Below are 23,834 nucleotides of genomic sequence, written 5' to 3'. Positions count from 1 at the left end.
CTTTTCATCTGAAAACAACAAAAATTGTTTACAGTTTAGTTTCTGAATAAGTTTCTTATTGCTCAATTTTGAGTTGATATATCATCAGTCTTTTTATAATTATTTGGATGAATCCCATAAAAGCAAACTTTCTCGGTAAACCATGCATGAATTAATTTAAAAATTATGCTTAAAATTAATACAGTTTTACAATTTGTTTTTAAGCAAATATTAGAAACAACATAATACATAAAGAAGTAATGATATCTGTCTGTTGTTGATTACATCGATATTAAAATTCGATTTTCATCTTTAGAGAATATCAACCTAATACATTAAAATGTCAGAGGGCATGTTTTTTTTTATATTAGGAGAAACATGTTTACATTCGAGTTTACATTCCATAAATACCACAAATAAACCGTATGTAATAATTATGAATAAAATAATATATGGATCAGTCACCAATAAGTGTAGTATAAACATACACAAAAGGATATGCATAGCGTTGCGTTTTCTGTATATTTTGTTATTCCTTTGGTTTAGATAAAATGTTTCACTATTTAAAACGTCGTCATATATCATTGCATCTGTTAAGACTGTTTAAAAATTGTGTCCATTTAAAAACGGCTTTCTACGAAATAGCTTTGTTTTGGTCTGGGTAAAGCAAACACCAATAAAAAAAAAGTCGCTTGTTATAATCCATGACATTTGCAATTGGTCTTAAATAAAGGCAACAGTAGTATACCGCTGTTCAAAACTCATAAATCCTTTGAAAAAAAACAAAATTGGGGTAATAAACTAAAACCGAGGGAAACGCATTAAATATTAGAGGAGAACAACGACATCACACTAAAGTGTAACACACACAGAAACGGACCGAGCATCAGACAAAATCCCACGAGAATAACAAATAACTTAAGGTACCAGTCTTGTATTACAACTCCAATTTCCGGTGCATGTCAAAACATGGAGGGAAACAAAATAGTGCATTTTTTTCTGAATTTTTTTCTGAACTAAATTTTTTCTGTTTGATTATAGGTTTATGCTGAATTGAAACATATATATAGACTTTAAAAAAAATCTTACATCTTTTGGGGATATCAATCCAGGAAAGTGGAAGGATATCATGTTTACTGGAAGTGGTGCGGCCTAGTAAAAATAGCAAACAGAAAGTAGAAAAAAATGTTTTGACTTCAGGATTGCGTAACTTTTTATTCTTCGTGGCAACACCCTCTTTTTTTTCGATTAAATCACAATTTCACATTAGTACATGCATGATATGAACATGATTTTTTTTTCTATGTAGCATTTTTTATTTTTTTATTTTCAAAGATCAGCTGTTTAACATGTAAGCCTATGGAGCAGTCAATTACAAGACTGCAACCTTAACTCAGAGCTACTTAGAACGCAATGTTTGGTTATTTAATCAAACAGCGACCTCAGTAACCTTGATAGCAGTCCATTGAATTAGTTCAAGAGGTTTTCAATGTTCAAGGCTACCCACTATATGCATTTTTTTGTCCTACCAAATAACTAGACAAATACTATACGCATATACAATAAAAAGTGTATTAATATGTGTTTGCAATGTATAAATGATAATTACTTCTTATTTATTAGCTTGTGAAAATCGAAACTTTATTCTAAGTGACTGACCCATATAATGGTCAATTTAAAATATCGAAGATATCAGAGAGATAACTCGAATTATTACAAAAATACAAACAAAAAACAAAAAAACAAAACACTATACAATTTTATTAACGCACTGATTACGAACAGCACACGTACATCGAAAGCAATAATTATAGACATATTGTAGTATATATATAATAGACCCTCTATTTTCACTTTCATTACTAATTGAGATATAAACGTTTTTCGCAGTTGTACGTATTTTTAAACTAAAGTACAATGTACGTCGAACAAGTAATGAAGTGTAAATTGACCAGTTACTTCTAATTGTTCCGTGTCCTACTATGAGATACTTCTCGAGGAATCAAACTACAAAATTATGTAAATATTCATAGCCACTTATGCTGTTTTCACATGTTGGTCATCATAATCGATTTTTGCATGAGTGTTAGGAAAAGCTACATACAGCTCTGGTTGGTCAAAATATATGTACCGTTAACATTCTGACGAAAGTGGCTAGGACATTTTACTGCATATGCATTTGCAACTGTAATTGTATTTATAAATAGAGACCGGTAACTGTTTTGAATATTACGGTTTTTATCAAATAATCTGTTTCTATGTATGTTGGCGTGTGACTTGTTGCACTTCAGTGTTCCTGTTGTTTCGTTGTTTCCTCTTACAGTTGGTGTGATTCTCTCGGTTTTAGTTTATATCCCGGATTTGATTTCTCTCAACCGATTTTATACGTTTAAACAGCATATATCAAAGCCTTATTTTCTCCTCTCTCCTCCCAAGGGAAAAAATCAACCCCAAACTTTTTAGATAGGCAATCGTACTTTTGTCCAGTAAAATAAACTGTGTTTGTTGATATTTACTAGCACACAATAATAATATATAACGAAAACAAATATCTCTCTCTATTATTTTGATATCAAATACGTTTTTCTATAATCAAATCTTTGTACCTCGTTCTCGTGATGTATTACATCCGTCTTTATCCTTCCCCTCAATCCCTTATTCAACAACACGTGTTTTAATTACGTAATCGTATTTGCTGAACTGCTTGTAACACATAAATAGATTTAAGAAAAACAATAGGGAGACGTAGTATTATTGACAATGACTAACAACTTTCCGCACTTGTCCAGTGACAAGATAATTTCAGATTGTCGATTTGGAGAAAAAAAGTAAAACAAAAGTGCATACTATATTGTTGTTTTAACATTTGATTTTATTCATAATACAGCTCGGTGCATCACGAGTAAATTTATAGAGCATGTCAACGGAGTTTCTATTAACAGCTTATAAATGATCATATGAATCTAAAATATATCATCTATACCAATATTCATATACAAGCACTTGTGGTTCTAGTTGGACTTTGTTGTCCATAGAGAATTGCTGACGATTTGAACAGATGCTAGAATTGACAAATCCTTATAATTAAAAACATAAGATATCTTCGACGCTAAGAACAAATGAGTTATTTACAACTTTCATTGTATTTTTGTCGCTTCGAAGATATGCACACTAATATATGGTAACACGGGAATAACTAAAACCTTCAAATTCTGTCAGGGTTTAAATATTTAGATCAAAATTCTATTTTGAGTATAGATTTTTGTCCAAGACCTTTTATTTTTAACTGATTTTGCAATATAATATATTGATACATCTTGTGTTATGGAAGTACTACATGTTAACACTACCTTGGTAGTTTAAACAACCTACATATACAATGTATGGGCTTGAGTAAGCATGCTTATCACTTGTGTACAGTATCCTTGTGTATCTTGTCTCCTGTCGAAGTTGAAACACTCAGCATGCAACATATAGTAGGGAAAAGACTTAGAATAACCTTACTCGAAAATTCAATTAAAATATTTATTGCTGTATAATTCAAATAAGCGAATTCAAAGTATCACGGTCAACAGAAATAATAAACGTCACAGAAAACATTGTTGTCATACTTTCAGTATCTATTCACTGAAAGTGTAAAACGAAATATTCCGATAATGGTTATTATTTCCGTTAAACTTTCCAAATAATTAGTTTCATTCATGGACTTTGAGACTATAGCGGACTTTTAATGTACTGCTATAAGCGGCATTATCCTGTTTTGTGGAGGAATTTATTGCAATATCTGCACATGGCCATATTTTCCTTTACGCTTTGTGTAACATCTGCCGCATCAACTAAGCTTTATATAAAACAATTGTTTGAAATTAGGCTTTCCATAAGTCTGGCAAATTTTTTAACATAGAAAAAGTTGACAAAGACTTATTTCTTAGTCATAATCGTACACTTTGATTTAATTACTATCGAGATATTATGGAATTTAAAGATGTTAATATAACCCTGTCTGCGCTCATTGCCTATGTAAAATTTAAAATTGTTTATAATCCAGGTACTTTTGATAACTATTGTATGCACATTGAACGACAAATTTATGTGACGTATATAATTTTTCTGACGTCAGACACTCAAATCAATCCATGTGTTCGTAGATAGTAGATGTTGTTGTGTCCTGTTAAATTGTTTTACGATGATGACTGATGTTCCCATATTTTGACTATTTTATTGATTGTGACTGTTTATTTAACGCATCATGTAAATGTAACGGAATTTGATGAGACTGTTATTAAAGTGAGAGGGTTAGCGTTATAGAACCAGGTTTAATCCACCATTTTCTACATTTGAAAATGCCTGTACCAAGTCAGGAATATGACAGTTCTTGTCCATTCGTTTTTGATGCGTTTTGTTTTTTGATTTTGCCATGTGATTATGGACTTTCCAAATTGATTTTCCTCTGAGTTCAGTATTTTTGTGATTTTACTTTTTTTTGTTGTATATTGAAAGAAAAAATTGTAAACAAATTATTTCACATACAAAATATGAAGCTCTTTCCAGTCACTTATATTTGGAGTCTTCCACATAGTCATTAGCATTTATACAATTTCACAATAAAAAATATTTTTTTCTAGTCGTTTTTCTTTTTATCACTATCACTTTCAAAACAAAACTTTTGAATTTGTGAAAATATAACGATTTCAATGATTTGTCCTTTTAGACCTACAAAAAATTACAAAGCAGTAATCCGATGAAAGATTTTTACCTTTTTATATGTTCAGAATAGGTAGTCTGAAATATTGCATATATGCGAGCAGGATTCTGGATTTATTTGATTAAATTTTTACATCGGTATATGGTTCGTTTAAGTTCCCAAGAAAGTTAATTTGAAAATGTTAACGAATCGGAAAACAGTATTCAACATTATACATACATGTATATACATATATAAAAATTTACTGTTACGAAATGTAAGAAATTATTATAAATTAAGGAATGTATCTCCCTCATGCAAAGCTCTGATTCCTTTCACTGATTTGGCAACACTTTTTGGACCTTTTGGATTATAGCTCTTCATCTCTTATATAAGCTTTGGTTTTACAAATATTTAGGCCACGATCATCAATGAAGAGACATGTATTGTCGAAATGCGCATCTGGTGCAGGCAAAATTGGTACCGTTAATGTTATTACTACCACTGGGTCGATGCCTCTGCTGGTGGACTGTTAGTCCCTGAGGGTATCTCCAGCCCAGTAGCCAGTACTTCGGTACTGGCATGAAAATACGGATTTTTTGTGTTATTAAAATTTACTGTTACAAAATGTAAAAAATTATTGTAAATTAAGGAATGTATTCCGTCATGCAAAGCTCTGATTCCTTTCACGGATTTGGCTACACTTTTTGGACCTTCTTGATTATAGCTCTTCGTCTTTTATATAAGCTTTGGTTTTTCAAATATTTAGGCCACGAGCATCACTGAAGAGACATGTATTTTCGAAATGCGCATCTGGTGCAGAAAAAAAATTGGTACCGTTAATGTTATTTAGTCATAGAGTTATGGTATTCTAAGCTCGCTGGGGCCCGAATGGCCTCGTGTGGGCATATGTCATTACTTAGCATCCGTCGTCTGTCGTCGTCTGTTGTCGTAAACTATTAAAAAAAATCGTTTCCTCTGAAACTACTGGGACAAATACCTTCAAACTTTATGTTTCTTAGGGTATCTAGTATATTAATTGTATTCGAAGTTTTGATCCGTTAACAAATATGGCCGCCATGGCAAATACGTAGGGGTCAAATGCAGTTGTTGGCTTATATCTCAAAAATGAAGCTTTAAGAGCAAATCTGACAAGGGGTTAAAAGGTTCAATTGGTCTGATCTATCAGCCCTCAAATTTAAGACAAATATAACAACCAATTGTTGGGATGCTGCCACTTAATTGGGAATTTTTCAGTTCTTTGTTATTATCTTAAATATCATGATAGCTAGAAATACACTGTCAAAAGCAATAATGTAAATCAAAGTAAGATTAATTTTCAAATCGATCTCTTAATGAGTTATCGCCTTTTTAAAAAAAGTTTACACAATTTATTCTTCATGTTTGCTTACATTTAAAAATGTTCTCCTCTGAAACTATTGTGCCTAATACTTCTAGAATGCAAATGAATTTTCCTTGCAGGATCTAGTTAATGATTTGTAACCGAATATTTGATCCATTAACAAACATGGCCGCCATGATAAAAAATAGAACATAGGTGTATCAAAAACTAAATTATGAAGAGCAACTCATACAGCGGAATAAATGGTCATCAGGTCAAAAACTATTTGCCTTAAAATTTTCAGACTCATCAGGCATGTTGGTGCCCCAAATTGGTAATTTTAAGGAAATTTTGCTGTTTTTTTTTTATCTGGAATATTATAATAGAAACAAATACACTTTAAACCACAAAATTGTCAATTGACCCTATTAGGAGTAATTGCCCTTTAAGTATAGTTTTACACAATTTGTTTATGCTTTCTAACTTAAAAATATCTTCTCATATGAATCTTTTATAAATGTGGTTTTCATTTTCTTGTATGTCAAGAAACGTAGCAACAATGGCTAAAATGAAACATATGGCTTTTCTACCTCAGGCATAGATTACCTTAGCTGTATTTGGCAAAACTTTTCGGAATTTTGGTTCTCAATGCTCTTCAACTTCGTACCTTATTTGGCATTTTTAACTTTTTTAGATTCGAGCGTCACTGATGAGTCTTCATATGCAACTATTACAGTCATAATAACGTTCGATAACTCTGCATGTGACTGGTTCAATTAGGATTTTTTACTGGTAACCTGATGAATTATTTAAAGAAAATTGAAAAAATATATTTAGTTCACCTCGGTTTATATCCATTCGATGTCTTCTTTTATGAATATAAAATAATATTGCAAAGAATTTCATTGATAATCGGACAACACTAACCGGCATAGGTATTGTCAACACATGCATCTACATGGGTATTGTCAAATATTACATCATGATTCGGTGCCATATGTTTGTTTTCTTTGATCACGTTGATGTTATTTTTTTTTTTTTTTTTTTTTTTTTTTTTTTTTGAAGTAATTATACTTTATTGATATTTTTACATTTGTTAGTGGATACATCAAATACCGGTACCTTATCCCGGCCTCGTTAACCGTTAGTAGCATATAATTAATTTGATTAGTATTTGTTAGTTTCTTAACTGTAATATATACATTCATAAATCATTGTAAATTATAATATATCCAACTAAAAACATTATCAATATAGAATGATCAATAAATCTGAATAGATAAAAAAAATTAATAAATTATAAAGAATATATAAATAAAAAAAAAAAAAAACACAGAAGTTTTGAATTTTGGAGAAGAAAAAAAAAATAAAAAATAATAAATATATTTTACTTGCAGGATATATTTATTCAAATATTTGTATACAGGCAATAACTTAGAGGAACCTACATGTAGTTATAAACATAGACAAAACATCCAGCATATATATAAAACCAGCATATAACAGTATTAAATTATAATATAGGTGGTGGTGTGGATAAGGAAAGGAATGTACGTATAAATAATTCTGGTACATAATGTACCAATTTTTGATAATAAACTAGTCTTCTAAAATCGGAAGCCAGGGGTCCCAGCAGATATTGGCCTTATGGAAAGGTTTTCTTTTAAAAAATAAATTCTTTTCTAGTACCAGAGATTCTTTGAGGTAGTTTTTAAGTCCTGTAAAATTTACAATATTTTCACAGAGTTTAGTTCTGTAAATATAGAATTTTGTCAGGAGTATTATTAAGTTTTTTATCCTGTCATTTCCATTGTTACCTAAATTTCCAAATAAAATAATATCTATATTAACTGGAATCAATATTTGTGTTTGGTTATAAATCCAATCACCAAGTTCAATCCATAAATCTGAAATTTTATGGCATGTCCAAAATATGTGCTCAATATCTTCAATAGCTTCATTACAGAAAGTACATTTATCTGATTGTTTTACCTTAATTTTAAATAAAAATTCATTTGTGCCTATGATTCTGTGCACTATTCTGTACTGGAACCAATGAAGTTTAGAGCTTTTTGTGGTGTAGAAAGACATATTATGCACCTTTTTCCAATCAAAATTTTTTTTTAATCTTAAAGACCATTTATCTTCACAAGTAGGCCTAGTATTACTTTTTTCTAAGAAAATATTATACATATCTTTTGATCCTTTAACTGACAAAAAAAATGTTCTAATATTATTTGGTAGAACTGGTCCATGAACTTTATAAAGATTTTCTATAGAGATATTATGTTTAAGTGAATTTTGATATGATTTTATTGCTGATATAACTCCATTATAAACTAGAAAGTTAGATTTAATTTCATAAATATTTGTCCATTGTTTAAACGACATTAATTTACCCTCATTATCTACCAGATCGTTAATTAACAAAATACCGTTATTAGCCCAGTCTTTATAGAACACAGATCTGCTACCTATTTTAATATTTTCATTATTCCAAAGTGAAACTGTTAAAAATTCTTCTTCATTTTTTGGTTTAAGTTTATATTGCATTTCTGTCCATGCTTTAAAAACATCTTTCCAAAAGGGGTTTTTACATTTGTTTGGTGGGCCTAGAACTACTAGATCTTCAATATTAATATTTTCTGTACTTTCTATAAGTTTTTTGAGTTTTGTATTGTTTTTTAGCAACCGTCGGACCCACGTTAATTTTAACCCTTTTATATATTCTTCAATGTCTAACATTTTCAGCCCCCCAAATTTATGTTCCAGACATAATATTTTTCTTTTAATCTTGTCAGGCTTGTTTTCCCAAATAAATGAATATAGTGTATGAATAAGTTGTTTAAGAGTAGAATTGCATGGTGTAGGTAATGTTAGAAATAGATGATTTAATTTTGAAATAATTAGTGTCTTGATAATTGTTATCTTTCCCACTGGAGTAAGTGTTTGTCTAGACCAACTATTGATTATATTTCCAATTTCTTTTATTTTAGGATAATAGTTCAAAGATTCCATTTCTTGCAAATTGACAGAAAAGTTTATTCCTAATAGTGTAAACCTACTGGAACCCCATTCCAATCCCCACTTTACACACATGGTATCTTGACTATATTTTTTCTTTCCTATCCACACCACCTTAGTTTTGTCTAAGTTCATTCGGAGACCAGACATTTCAGCATATTTATGTAATAAGCGGAGAGATGCGTCAAGGGACTCTGGTGTACCGTCAAGAATAATTGACGTGTCATCAGCATATTGAGAGATCAAATATTCAGTGTCATCTATTTTAATTCCCTTTATTTCTTTATTTTTTCTAATTAATATTCCAAGTATTTCTGCACATAAAAGAAATATATAAGGAGATAAAGGATCCCCTTGTCTACAACCCCTTTGAATTTCAAAGAATTCAGATAAAATACAATTTTGAGAAACTGCAGAACTTATATTTTTGTAAAAGGTTCTCACCCATTGTTTTATAGAGGGGCCGAAATTGAAAAAATCTAAAACTTCTTCAATGAAACTCCATGATACAGAATCAAAAGCTTTTTCAAAATCTATGAGAAGGAGCAGTCCTGGTAAATCATTTAGTTCTGTATGAAATAATATATCGTAAATAAGACGAGTATTCTCCCCTATAAATCTACCCGGAATAAAACCAGTCTGATCACTGTTAATAATTTGGGGTAGAACTAATTTTATACGTTCAGCTATGCAGCTTGATGCTAATTTATATGTGGTATTTAGTAAACTTATTGGTCGCCAATTTTTCATGAACTGTCTAGGTTTATCTCCCTTTGGTATACAGGTTATAATACCTTGTCTTTGAGTTATTGATAATTCCCCCTTTTCGTAACCATTATTTATAGACCGAAATACAAATTTTCCTATATCTATCCAAAAAAACTTGAAAAATTCATTTGTGAAACCATCTGACCCAGGGCTTTTTTCATTTTTCATTTTTCGCAAAGCTGTTGTTAATTCATCATAAGTAATTTCACCCTCCAAAGATTCTCTGATGGTATTATTTATTTTTTTAATATCAGTATCAGGGATTTCATTTTTTAGGTTGACCTTATTCAAACTTTCTGTTTTAGTATAAAGCCTTTTGTAATAATTGTTTGCTTCTTTTAATATTTTATCTTGCTCACTGATAGTGTCACCTTTTTCATTGACTAATTTTGGAATAGTTTTATTTATAAAATGTTTTGTTTCTAAATTTAGAAAAAAGTTTGAAGGTTTTTCTCCTTCTTCTATCCATTGCATTTTGGATCTGATGTAAGAACCCCTCATCTTTTCTTGTCTTAATACTTTAAGCTCAGTTTTCTTTTTTTCAATTTCAAAAAATATTTCTTCTGACAATATTTGTTCTTCTAGTTTTTTAATATCTTCTAATAGTATTCTTTCTTTTTTATCTTTTTGTTTCTTCCTAAAAGAAGCATATGCAATTGATTTTCCTCTAATTTCTATTAATAAAGTTTCTAAAAAGAGTTGATCGGTTATAGTAAATTGAATTTCTAAGTCATTTATCTTTTCTAATGTTTCTCTGTTGTATACTAGTGATGCATATTGTTCTTTTACTTTATTTATAGTCTCTTTAACAGCAGCTGAATATTCAATGTCATGTAAAAGTGAATTGTTAAATTTCCATAGACCTTTACCAATTATAAAGTTATTCATCTTTAAATGTAACATTATTGGGGAGTGATCCGATCTATAACTGTTAAGAATGTGTATATCATGTACATGTTGATTAAGGCTTTGCGATAATAAAAAGAAATCCAATCTTGCTTGTTTAATGGGATTATTTTTTCTCCATGTAAATTTTTTTTGTTCAGGGTACAATTCCCTATAGGGATCTGTTAAATCATAATTTTCTATTATATTTAAAACTTCCTCTTTGGCTTTCGGGTTATTTACATTTTGGTAATTATAAGTATCAAGATTTTGGTTTTGGACTAAATTATAATCTCCAGTTATTATAACTGATTGGTTATTCAAGTCTTCTATTATATCACTTACTCTAGAATAAAATTCAGGTGAATCTTTATTTGGACCATATAAGCATATCAAAGTTATTCTTTTTCCTTCAATTTCAATATCAATTCCTAACAGATTTCCTTGATCATCTTTTTTTATCCTATGTATCTTGTATTCAAAGTTTTTGGTAAAAAATATTGCTACCCCTCTTTTGTTTGTTGCAAAAGAATTGAAAATACAGTCTCCTCCCCATAGATTTTTTATTGATATTTCTTCTTTTTCTGAAAAATGTGTATCTTGTAAACAATATATGTGGCAATTTTTTGCTTTTAGATAATCCAAAACATCTCTCCTCTTCTCCTTTGAATTTAAACCTTGACAGTTGTATGAAACAATTTTTATACCATTATCACTCATTTATCCATTATTTTTATAGCTGAATAATAAATACATGAGATTTGATAAGTGTAATGCGATCGATTCTCCCATAGTATTTTATATAAATAAGTGATAGTGTAACTCTGAAATGTCTGACCTCCTCTACATTGTCTGCATTAATTTCCTGCTGTATCCTAAATACATCATAGTTTTCATATAATAAGTAATACTGTGTCAAAATAAAAAACAAGCATAAAAAATAAAAGAAACAAAAAGAAAGAAAATTTGAGATCATAGTGTAAATATCAAAGATATAATAAAAATTAAAAACAAATTACTATTGTAGTGAAGAGCAACCTATCCACTTGTGTTCAAATATTTTTTAATACAGAAATACTGTGTACAAAGGGAGATAAATCTAACTAATTTAAATTATAATAAAAATTATCTCCATCATATAATGTGTTTTCATATCAAAATCTAAATGCATTCAATATACACTGTTTTGGTTGATTAAAGTAGGTTTTTATTTTCTTTTCAATTCAAATGACCCAGACCGAAAGAAATTAAGGGTTAATGAAGACAATAAAAATGTGTATATTTAGTTTTGTACAAACAGACAAACAAATGTTTGGTTTTCAATAAAATCAGTAGATATTGTCCATGTAGTGTTAACATTTTCAGGATTTTGCAAGTGTATATTTAATGCACTTCATGATATTTACACTATGAGCGCAGGAAAACATGTATAAGTAACTGAGAATTAAAAGCAGCTAATATAAAAGCTCTTGACATGTACAAATTAAGCTTCAGTCATGCACATTTTAATTAAGCGTCAGGCAAATCAACACAAATAAAAATCATATTAATATAAGCTAAGCAGTAAGCACTAGTGGAAAACATAAAGCATGTTTGATAAGGATAAGCGATTGATTCTCTTTTAAAAGAAATAAAATTTCTAAATTTCTCAATAAATTTCAAATTAATGGTACTCTTTGTTAAGCCAGCTTCACTTAATCATTCATTTGTAATAATCTCACCTTCTATCATGGTATTATTTGAAACCAGATAATAGTTTAGAAAAAAAAATCTGTTGCATAAGGTTTCATTAGAACAAGGCTTTTAATGATGAATTTTGTGTAAATCTAACTGTTTTACAGTTTCTATTATTGGGTGAGTACTGACCTTACGACCATTCATTTAAGCGTGAGAAAAAAATAGTCATTAAGCTTCATAATTTGGAGTCTATATAATATGTATATAAGACATACAAAGTTTAACCTAGTATCCTATTTTGGCTATTTCAGTGGGGTAGGAAAACATTCCTGTTTTATCAACTGTACATGCTGGAAAGCACTAAAATAAAAATATAAAGCTGTAGTTTAGCAAACATATAACGCAAAAAAAAATAAAATACACCAACATACACACATCACAAAAAGTAAAACAAAAACAGAACATTTACACAACTATACTTACTGCTATGTTACACCCTAAAAGATATTAAAGTATTAAGTATACATTTTTGTATTCAAATTTGTTTATGCATACACATATTTATACCGGACAAATAAATATACCAAAAGAACCCACAAAAAAAACCAGAGATACATAAATATATAATTTGTGTTATCTTTGTTCTACATGTATAAGTGTTGATCAGACACAACTGATGTCTTTACGGACGTTCCAGACATCTCGTGCATTAAGACGGGTTTCTAAAACCACGTGTACCCCTCTTACTCTTATCCTTGTTTGTAGTTTTTCTTTAGTCCTGATGTTATATGCCATTTTCGCAAGATCGTTACGTGCCTCTTTCATAACAATGGGGAGATCATCAACAATTCTTATCCTTTTGTTTGCAACTTTGTAAGCCTGGGCCATAATAAATTGCTTGTCGTCATAGTGCATGAGCCTAACAATAATTGCATCAGGGCGTTTTGTACCGTCAACTGGAGCTTTTGCAGGAATCCTATGTGCATTTGCAATAGGGAAACTGTCAACTTTAAATTTTTCAATACCAAGATCTTTAACAAATAAGTTATCAAGCACTTCCCAAATTATCTCATTTGGTTTTTTTTCGATTCCATAGATGAGGATGTTGTATTTCCTATCATGTTTCTCAAGTAGTACTTGACATTCTTTGAGTGAGGCAAGTTTTTTGTCTATGTCTAATTTGAGCTTTTCTAATTTCTCAGTTTCTAAACAATTGAACTGAGACTCCAAATGTCCCACACCTCTCTCAAGCTCATTGTGGTCTTGCCTAAGTTGTGTTACCTCAGTGTTTGTGATACTAAGGTCAGATTTTACTTGACCTACTTCAAATTTCACATCACTAATAAGTTCAGTCAAGTTTTTTTCAACGGAGTCAAGCCTAGATGAAAAGTTTGTGACCTTACTGTCTATACTCATCATTATCTGTTTAAGATCAGTGACATCTTCTTTTGTCGCCATGTTATTCATTCGAATTTCAATCAGTCAATCTATCTACGTATATTTTTTTCGATATATTGTTTTCGTATTGGTTATTTGTTACCACAGTATTTCTGAAAGTTATATAACTATATGTATAAACACATAATAAATGGATAAGTTACTCTTTTTCTTTAGCTTGAAATTTTCATGGGCGCCGCCATGACAGGGGCGATAATCCTTTTTTGATGTTGATGTTATTAATTAATATCTCCTTAATCTAGCTTTGTCAAAGGCTATTCTTATAGTTACAATAACGTGTCATATTTAATTGCAATATAAACAGTGAAAATAAATTGAATTATGTGCATCAACAAAATAAGTGTCGAACATCCTCTACGTTTGAAAATTATTTGTTCGCCATTTTTCAAAATTTTATAAACACCATGTTTAAGCTTGATAAAAAGGAACCAATGATCGATTACATGCTGCTTTCAGGTAAGACAATGACTGAAAACGCGAGCATCCAACAGTTATTTAATTTTCATTGTAAAAATCGTACAAATTATATTTTTACCAGAGATGTATATATGTCTCTGTTTTTACCATGTCGCCCCACGCTGTCAATCTGGTCGCCATCTTGAAAAAATAATAACAAATTTTCTGAAAATAGCTTATTTTCAAATCAATTTGGAAGGGACATGATAGAAAATTAAACTATTCTATATACGATATTTCAAATATTTATGAATATAATAATAAGCACAAAGACCCACAATTATTCCATCGGTTTTGTTAAAAACGCAATTTAAGGTTAAAGACGACAGAAAATCCAATATTTATCGTAGTTGTACGATTTAACAGTGTGAACTATCGAGGCAACAAGACAAATTTTCAAAATCATTTGGAAGGGAGAAGATCAAAATTTAAACTATTCCAAAAGGAATATTTATGTTTCTAAATATATAAGGAATTACTATATAGACCCACACTTTTAGTATCATGAACTTAAAGTAATGTATTTCATCGATTCCAGAAAGCCCCTATGCATTTCTATACATTTTACTTGGGCTTGATACGGGTGATGTGTGACGTCACCAAAGTCACGTGATGACTGCTATAGTTGGATATGTTGTAGACGAAACGCGCGTCTGGCGTATATATTAAATTTAGTCCTGGTATCTATGATGAGTTTATTGTTAGTGTATATTGAATAGCAAAAAAAAAATCATTGATGAAATATTAAAGCAAAAATTACAGGTTTTTGATTCAGGCTCTTGGGAACCTCTTTTTTCTTGACCCGTCTGATCTACCTTGACAAGATAATAGTGAGGAATAAAACCAGAATAAACAATAAATAAAAGATGTTATACATCAAGAAACAAATTCGCATTGCATTATTTAATCATTATCACACAAAACCCCGTAACAGGCGTTATCCTTCTTTAGTCGTCTATCTCTGTATCAAGAGCGAAATAATATCATTATAATTATGATAATTTTTATTTCAGTCAATCTGTAGTATTACCTATTACCAGAATGTTTTCTCTGGAATTAAAATTGATAGTGTCATTTCAAAAATGGGACAAATATTCAAAAACTCAAGTTTTCACTTTTTGTAGGGGAGATAATGTGTTTACATTAGCTTCCCGCTGAGTCAAAAGATAGTAGGTAAATGATTGTCATTGGTTATTGTAATTGGTATTAGGGAATGTAGTTGGAGTAATTGGATATCCTTGTGGATTAGAATTAAAACTAATACTTTATACTTAATAGTAGTTTTAATACCATTGGTGATACAAATACATTAAAATATGTGCAATGACATAATACAGGAAACCTTAATGTAAATGCAGCTATAAAGTTATCATGCACTTTTGTGCATTCAGTCACAGCTGGTTAACGCTGATTTGTTCATTGTTAGCATCACTAAATGTATTTAGTTGCAATGCTTTTACACTAGGTGCTCAAGTATAGATCAGTAGTACTTATTATAGAATACCTAATAGTTATCAAAGGTACCAGGATTATAATTTAGTAAGCCAGACGAGCGTTTCGTCTACATAAGACTCATCAGTGACGCTCATATCAAGTATTTATAAAGCCAAACAACTACAAAGTTGAAGAGTATTGAGGATCCAAAATTCTCAAAAGTTGTGCCAAATACGGCTAAAGTAATTTATAAATGATACTCGATTAATCTGTGTTCTGTTATACTTGTGTTGACTCCTTAAAGAAAAAGATTTTTTTTATTAAGAGTGCCTCCTGGGAAATATAATATTTACCAAAATGAATTAAAATTAGAATACCATTCGAAATTTTACGTTTAATTGTCTTTTAAAAATTCTCAAAGCAGAAGTAGTTTAATAAGAGCACCTTTCTAACTTGGACTTACATGACTTACGCCTATTGCTCTTCGTCGTTGAGTCATTCCATCACCTTCGTCCAAGAAATAGTTGAAACAAGAACTATCTTTAAAAAGGATATCCGACGTATTTAAATTTGAGTATATTTTAAAACTATCATTTCGATAACCTTCAGAAGCACAATGACTTAATGATGCAGGACCTCTTTAATAAAATCTCCATCTGAATGTAACTACAAGAAATTCTTGACTAAGCCTAGTTATATTAAGGCAATAATACATAAGAATATTGTAATGGCACCTAAAATTTTTATTTGTTAAAAAATCTAGTGCAAATAAAAAGAATCAAATATACATTTACTACTGTTTACATTAAACTGAATTCATGGTAAACAAATCTAGAAACTATTGGTAGCATATAAGTAGTTTCTTTCTGTTTACATTCACAAAAACCCCGCGGAAATCTCACATGCGTAGGTGCGTTCTAAGTCATGTACGTTCGTACAACAAAGTTTACATTAAAAATTATATAATTATATAATTGTCCAGAATAAACAGCTGTCATGGATGCATAGAGCTATTGGAGAAACAATTATTTTAATATAAATATAAGTCTTTGTAAGATCTAGTTCATATATTTATAGTTTTTCACTTGCTTTCCATCACGATATAATTTTCGAGACTTTTTTCAAACACAGTTCAGTTCAGTTTCTTGTATATTCCTCCATTAAATGTGGAGCACTACCCAGAGGGTATAGTTTGAGCAACTATTTACACCTTAAAACATAAGGAAACTATTAATTATATTATATACAGATGACTGAACCAAATCACCAACCATGACAGCATTTTGTCCACTCACAGAAAGGATTTTCGAGCATGCGTAGTCTGTTTCCATAGTGAAGCGTCCTTAAGTTCAAAGTGCACAAATAGAAACTATACCGACTACGTCGGAAAAATAATATTTCTAAAAAGAACAATTCTTTGTGACCTAAGTCGACCCTCAGAGAATTTCCTTAAGAAATATATGCAGACTTTGCTTAAACCACGAAATCAATTATCCACGAAAATGCAATTTTTCCTACGCCCATTAAAATTGTTAACAACGAATGAATCGACAGTTTAATATAATTTTTTTTCTAGTGTTTCATGTTCCCTGTTTGTGTTCATACACCCTAGATTACTATTTTTAAAATAGTTTTCACAATTTTGGAAACATACTAAATACTAAGTGAGTGAACCAATTGTATATTTTTCCGACAGCTGTCTCCTTGTGTTTGACAGCTTTTGTGACTGAGCGGTCTAAATGGTGAATCTACGTTGGCTACTAGCTTATTAACACTGCGTAGAGTAGAACTGATAGTTTTCCTATCGGAGTTTGGTTGTTCTCTTTGGTAACTCCGGTTCAAACACTGACCATCATTGTATTGTTTGATCTGTCCACCTCTCTCCTTGCTTTTAATTTTTCTGAACACCTATCTTGTTGCTTTACATAATGTATATTTTATATCGCCCGTCGTTTCTTTTTGATTTATCTTGTTTGTTCACTTCTACCTCTTGAGTTAGATTTCCATTTCGCCGTTTAAGGTGGTACCTAACACTACAGGGAGATAACTCTGTAAAGTCAGCTAAACGTTTTAATTACGTTATGTTGTTAAGGGAATATTAAGCTTTTCAATGATCAAAATAATTGTTTGTCAAACTGCTATATAACCAGTGTAATTTTTCTGATTAAACGGTTGGTTCAATTTTTTATTTTTTTTAATTTTTGTCAAAGGGTCAAAGTAAATACTTTGTCAAAATTTTAAGAAAATTTAACGAGCCAAAATAATTTTAGTTAAGGTGTTAGGTACCACCTTAATATTTGCCATTGTGTGTGTTATTTAATACACTTGATCGAGATTTTAACAGGCAACAGAGATATCAATACACGTGTTTAACCTCTTCTTTTGTATTTGATTGTATTATATCATATCTTAATATTATTTTTCTTTGAGAATTTGGTGTTGATGGTATCTCTTTGAAATGGTCTGTTCAATTAATACACAATTGTTTTCGACTCGGCACGATTTGGAATTGAATCTTTTGTTAAAACATCTGTGTATTGTTGTGGCAACTGTTTGTATTGACCAGCTATAATTGTGTTTCGGATTTTAGTGTCAATGGATTGCCGTCGCTTTAGCATAAGATCCAATATGAGATTTTATTAATTGGTTTGATATCTTCTTCTTGTTTTTCAAAGGCTAAAAAAAAATGTCCTTATCTGTGTGGCTCTTTGAAAACAAGAAGGGTGAAGATACCCGTATGTTAGAGCAAGGGAGATAACGAGCTCAACGAAAGCTATTATATATAGATGAATCTGTTTCTTAGTTACTAGAACAGAATTACAGCTGCAAACGTGTCACACTGTTGAGTGGTGTTTGCATTTTATTATGTATACACTAATCGATGTCAAATCTACTGGATAAGTTTATGATGTCATTTTCCAAATAGCAACTGCAAGCACGACTTTTTTTTGTAGTGAAAATAATTAATAATTACATCAAACCAAAAATAAAATAGAGTGTGTGCCGTGCCTTCGGCGCACCTTTTCTTCTTAGTTACATAATGCATTATCTAGAAATGTACTTTTAGCTTCACACTTTCTCTTTTAAAATTAAATTAAGAAATGTGAGAAGAAATATTCATTCCCGTCATTTTATGATGAATTATTTAAAATCAAATAAGATTATTATTTTCATAAGGCGGTGCAACAAATAAATAAATGAAATAAGTAGTGTAGTTGTAGACTCTCTGTCTTTTTCTAGAATAATGATTCTTAGTTTTAGAGAGTTAAATTACAAAACTGCATGGCTTATACATTATTTATCAAACTAATAATATGCTTGCACAGAAATCAAAATTCTCAATTATGAAATTTTAACACCTAGTATACTTTACTCATGCAGTAACACATCCCAGCAGCAAATATTTTTAATTCTATATTTTGTTTTTCGAAAAATTAATGCGCTACATACGTAAAAAAAAATACATTGCTGTAACACAGAATATAAACCATAAAGTGTGAGAGACATTTACACGAAAATATTAATAATTAAAATACATGTTGGTTAGGTGTTAGTACATTGTGTACTATTATAATTATATATATCAACTGTATAGCAATTTATGCAAAATGTCCTAGAGAAAGTAATGAAAAGTTTTATTGCAAGATGCTACTGAAAAAGTATCCATGTCATCGATAACAAAAAGATGTATGTATTACATCAGAGTTTTCGATATTACAAACTAGTCAAAACATGTACTTAATTGTATCATCGGAACAAGGGCATCATTCGTAAATATAAATCAACATGCAAACATCTTTCAAGTTCAGGTTCATCACATACAATATTTTATGACAATATTCTTTACACAGCTCAAACATCTCGGCATTCACCTTAAAAGCTAAAAAAAAACTTTGAACCGCGATATTAAGAAAGGATATAGTTACGATAGTAGTTGGTTGGCCTTATGCGCGTTATGTTCTTCTCGTATATTTTAGGATGGTCCTAACGGAAAATGGGGGGGGGGGGGGGGGGGATTGTGAGAAATGTTTTTGAACACAAGAGACGTTTTCTTGTTATCTTGTTATACCAAACATTTAGGCTTTTCAATAAATGGCACACTTTTTGTCACAATTCAGATTCAATAGATTCAATAGTTTATTAAAGTCTCACCACATACAACATGATTAAAACAAGATACAATTATAAAATTAATTATACAGTAAACATAGTTAAAACAATTAAATACATGTATGTGCCATTCTTAAAAGAATTATGAGAGACTATTAAAATACAAATAATACTTATTCATTTTATAAAATACTACAAATACAGTAGTTAATGATATAAAATACTGTTTCTCCTTGTTAAAATGTTATAGCAGGTTTTGGCAACAATATTACAATTATTGGTATTTTTAAACATATATATAAATTTTTCTTCATCAGACAAGTTTATAAACATATCATTATGACACAATATATCAATAAAAAGAGCATGTCTTAGATCTTCATACAAGGGACAATTTAAAAGTACATGTTTTTCATCCTCTAAAATATTGCAGTTAAAACAGACTCTTTCGTCTAGATTTTTTCTTTCATATCGACCAGTTTCAATTTTTAATGGTGCTACACCACATCTAAACTTTGAAAAAGCACTACGATGGCGCAGTGGCATTTTTTGTAGCAAATATTGCTCAGTGTTATAAGTATGTTTAAAAAGTTTATATGTTCTCAATTTACAACCGGTACTATATGAAAAAATTCTGGTACACCAGTCTTTTTTATATTTATCAAACATTTTCTCTTCTAACTGAGATATACTATAACTATCAAGAAAATTTTCATTTATTTTACAATATCTTTCAAAATCAAATGATTTCAACATCTCCATAACTTTGTAGTACCAATTTTTTTTAATTTACAACTACCTTTCATCACTGACCATTTAAAAACTTTATAATTAATTCTATTATTGTCCATTTTTGTACATTTGGACCAGTGTCTAAAAATATTTATCCACTGTTTAACACATGGTGGTTTCCAGCCCATGTCACCTGACACAGCATCGTTTGGGGTATATTTACCCACACCCATGTAGAAACGCATGGCGCGATTCTGTACTGCAGTGATGCACGAGAAATCTCTCGTGCCCCAAATAGACGAGCCATAATTTATGACTGACCAAACCATCGTATCAAATAGCTTTGTGTAGATATTGTGCTGAAAACCACCATGTGCTTTACATTTAACAATAAGTAAACCTAATGCCCTACTTGCTGACCTGGCTACAGCTTTTGCCATTAATTGGTAGTCTAAAAACTATTTTAACAATAAACCTAAGTATTGGTAATTTGAAGCATACTCAATATTTTCATCATTTAAACTAAAATGAAAATCTGATCTGGCTATAGAAGGATTTCTAAAATGTATAACATTTGATTTTCTCAAATTTACTTTTAAACTATTATGATTACACCATACATTTAAAACATCCGGCATATGGTTACTCTAAATAAACTTTTAATTAGTTTAATTATTTAATTACGGATCGTATCAAGCCGTTTTGCAATTGCTGTATCAACCCTTGCATCTACAGTGGCGGATCCCACTTTTTTGCATGATCAATGCATTTGAATGGGAACATATAGTTTGAACCCCCCTTTGTCCTGGGTTGGGACCCCTTCCCCCCTTTTTAATACGGCTGGATTCGCCCCTGATCTATTCCACTAGCTGCGTCTTATCATGTGGGTTGGTAAAGTTTTGTGAACTTAATAAGGCTATTTGGTGGTAATATTTTGTTTGTTTGTGAGAGTAACATTCATCATTTGCTTTACCCAATTCTAAACTGTCTTAACCCCCCTCCCCCCCCCTAAATCCGCTAGTGTGTATCATTGTCATTTTGCTTAGTTTCCTTTATTACCTATTCTACCATAAGGTGGATCGGGACTATTCGACTGCGCATAATTTCACGCATGAATTACATTGCACTCCAACAGTATTTGTCGTGTGAATTTTTATAAATTCGATATTATTTTTTTTAATATTTTGATGGATTAGAAATGTTAAATCATTGTAATTATGTTACTAAAAAAATATTTTCGTTAGTATGTGTATTTCGTAAAGGCTCAAAGTGACATTTCAATCATTTTCACCATTTTCCAAATTTGGGTTTTAAAGCAAAATATTTTTTTTTCCTTATCGGTGACCTATGTTTTTTATTTGCTCATTCTTTGAAGCTTTGTTTTATATTACAGTTTTTGACCAAGTGTCAATGTACTTTTTTTGAGATATTCCGATAAAATTATGTCAACACCTCTATTTTCCCTATCATTTCATTGAAAAATTGTCCCTTTCACATACATGTTTAAAAGTAAAATTTTGAGCTTAAATGGTCCGTGACCCCTATTTTTTTCGACCAATTTGATTCAATTTCTGTAAAAAATAAAATAACAAAAAAAAACAGCACTTCTGATAGAAACTTCGAATAGGCCCGAGCCACCTTAAACTGAGTTTTACTGTGCGTATTACTGAATGTTTGTTTTTCTACATTGGCTAGAGGTATAGATGGAGGGTTGAGATCTCACAAAACATGTTTAACCCGTCGCATTTTTTTAGCGCCAGTCCAAAGTCTCAGGAGCCTCTGGCATATACGATTTTTAATTTTAGTTCATTTATATATTTCGGGGTTAAGTATGACGTACATTTTCATTGAACTAGACTACATTTTGGTAAAGGGTCGAAATGAAGCATGCCTCTGGTGCGGTTTTTTTTTCACTGTATTGAGCCCTTTTGTTGGATTTCGGCTATTTCTACTTTTTGGTCGCGTTGTTGTCTCTTTGACACATTCCCCATTTCCATTTTCAATCGTATTTATTTTCAAGTTTTGCTTAACAATAAAGGAGTCAAAATGAATGCATGAAAATCGTTGAATATTATCTCTCGTGGTATATAAATGTATATAGTGTACCCGAAATCTCGTGCAAATTGAAAATCTACCCCAGACAATATTCACCAACATAACCCTACATATAATATTTAAAGTGAGAAACATTAATTAGACAGCAATTCAACAAAAAAAAATGTAAAAAAACCATGTGAAGAACATTTCAATGAACACGAACTTAATTTGGATATTAAAGATTGTAAGAGCATAAAGAGAATTTGATGTCAGGTAAATGTCTATAAAACCCTTTATTAAGTATAATTTGAAAGTGCAAGTACATGTAAATTAGCAATTAAAATGTTAAAATCATTTTTTTTTTTTCATTTTTTTTCATTTTTTTTTTTTGGAAAACCTGTTAATTCATATCCTCGTGTAACGAAAGGTTTTATCTGTGAATTGATATTAAGCTTTTATTGCCTAGCCACGTTTCATATTTGAAATAATAATTTTGTATGAAAGTGCATTCTAATATTTATTTTTCTATTCTAGTGTCTGCATTGTGTCCATATTTTAATCTTTTATTTATAATTATTTGTTTTTTTCCCCTATCAAAACATAAGTTTATGTTGTGCACCTGTTTATCTGTTTGAACATGCACATTAATTAAGTATATAAACTGCTAAAAAAACAAGTCACCTTTAAAGACATCAGTTTCAAAATGAATAGGTTTCCAAAACACTTAGTCTAGTATAAAATTATATTGATTAAGGATTAAAAAAGCAAAAAAGCAAAATATAAAATATAGAGGTCAATGAATTTTTGTGCTTGTTTATGAGATTCTACTAGCCATTGAAATTTGGCGGGAAAATTATCTCTCTTGATTTTTCATAGATTTGTCATTGACAAGTTTAAAGTTCTCAAAAACTTTTAAAAAATAAAGATTTCGAAAGAATTTAACAAATGGCTTAAAATTATACATGTAAAACATGCCAAGCTAACATCCTTAAAAAAAAAATTTGCGCTTTGTTTTTAAAAATAAAAGAAAAAGGAATGTTTCAACTTTCAGCCACACGACAAATACACTTCCAGTAACCACATTACACTACGAAGACAACAAATAGTATCCAACATTAACAATGAGTATGGTAGTTACTATATAATACGTCAAGGAGCCAGCCACCCAAAGACACAAACACTAATAGTATCTATAATACGCATTGAGAGCAACATAGGGTATTCGACTTAAGAATTGTGTCCATACAA

The sequence above is a fragment of the Mytilus trossulus genome, chromosome 12, assembly GCF_036588685.1.
Source record: "Mytilus trossulus isolate FHL-02 chromosome 12, PNRI_Mtr1.1.1.hap1, whole genome shotgun sequence".
NCBI lineage: Eukaryota > Metazoa > Mollusca > Bivalvia > Mytilida > Mytilidae > Mytilus > Mytilus trossulus.
This window is presented reverse-complemented; position numbering follows the sequence as displayed.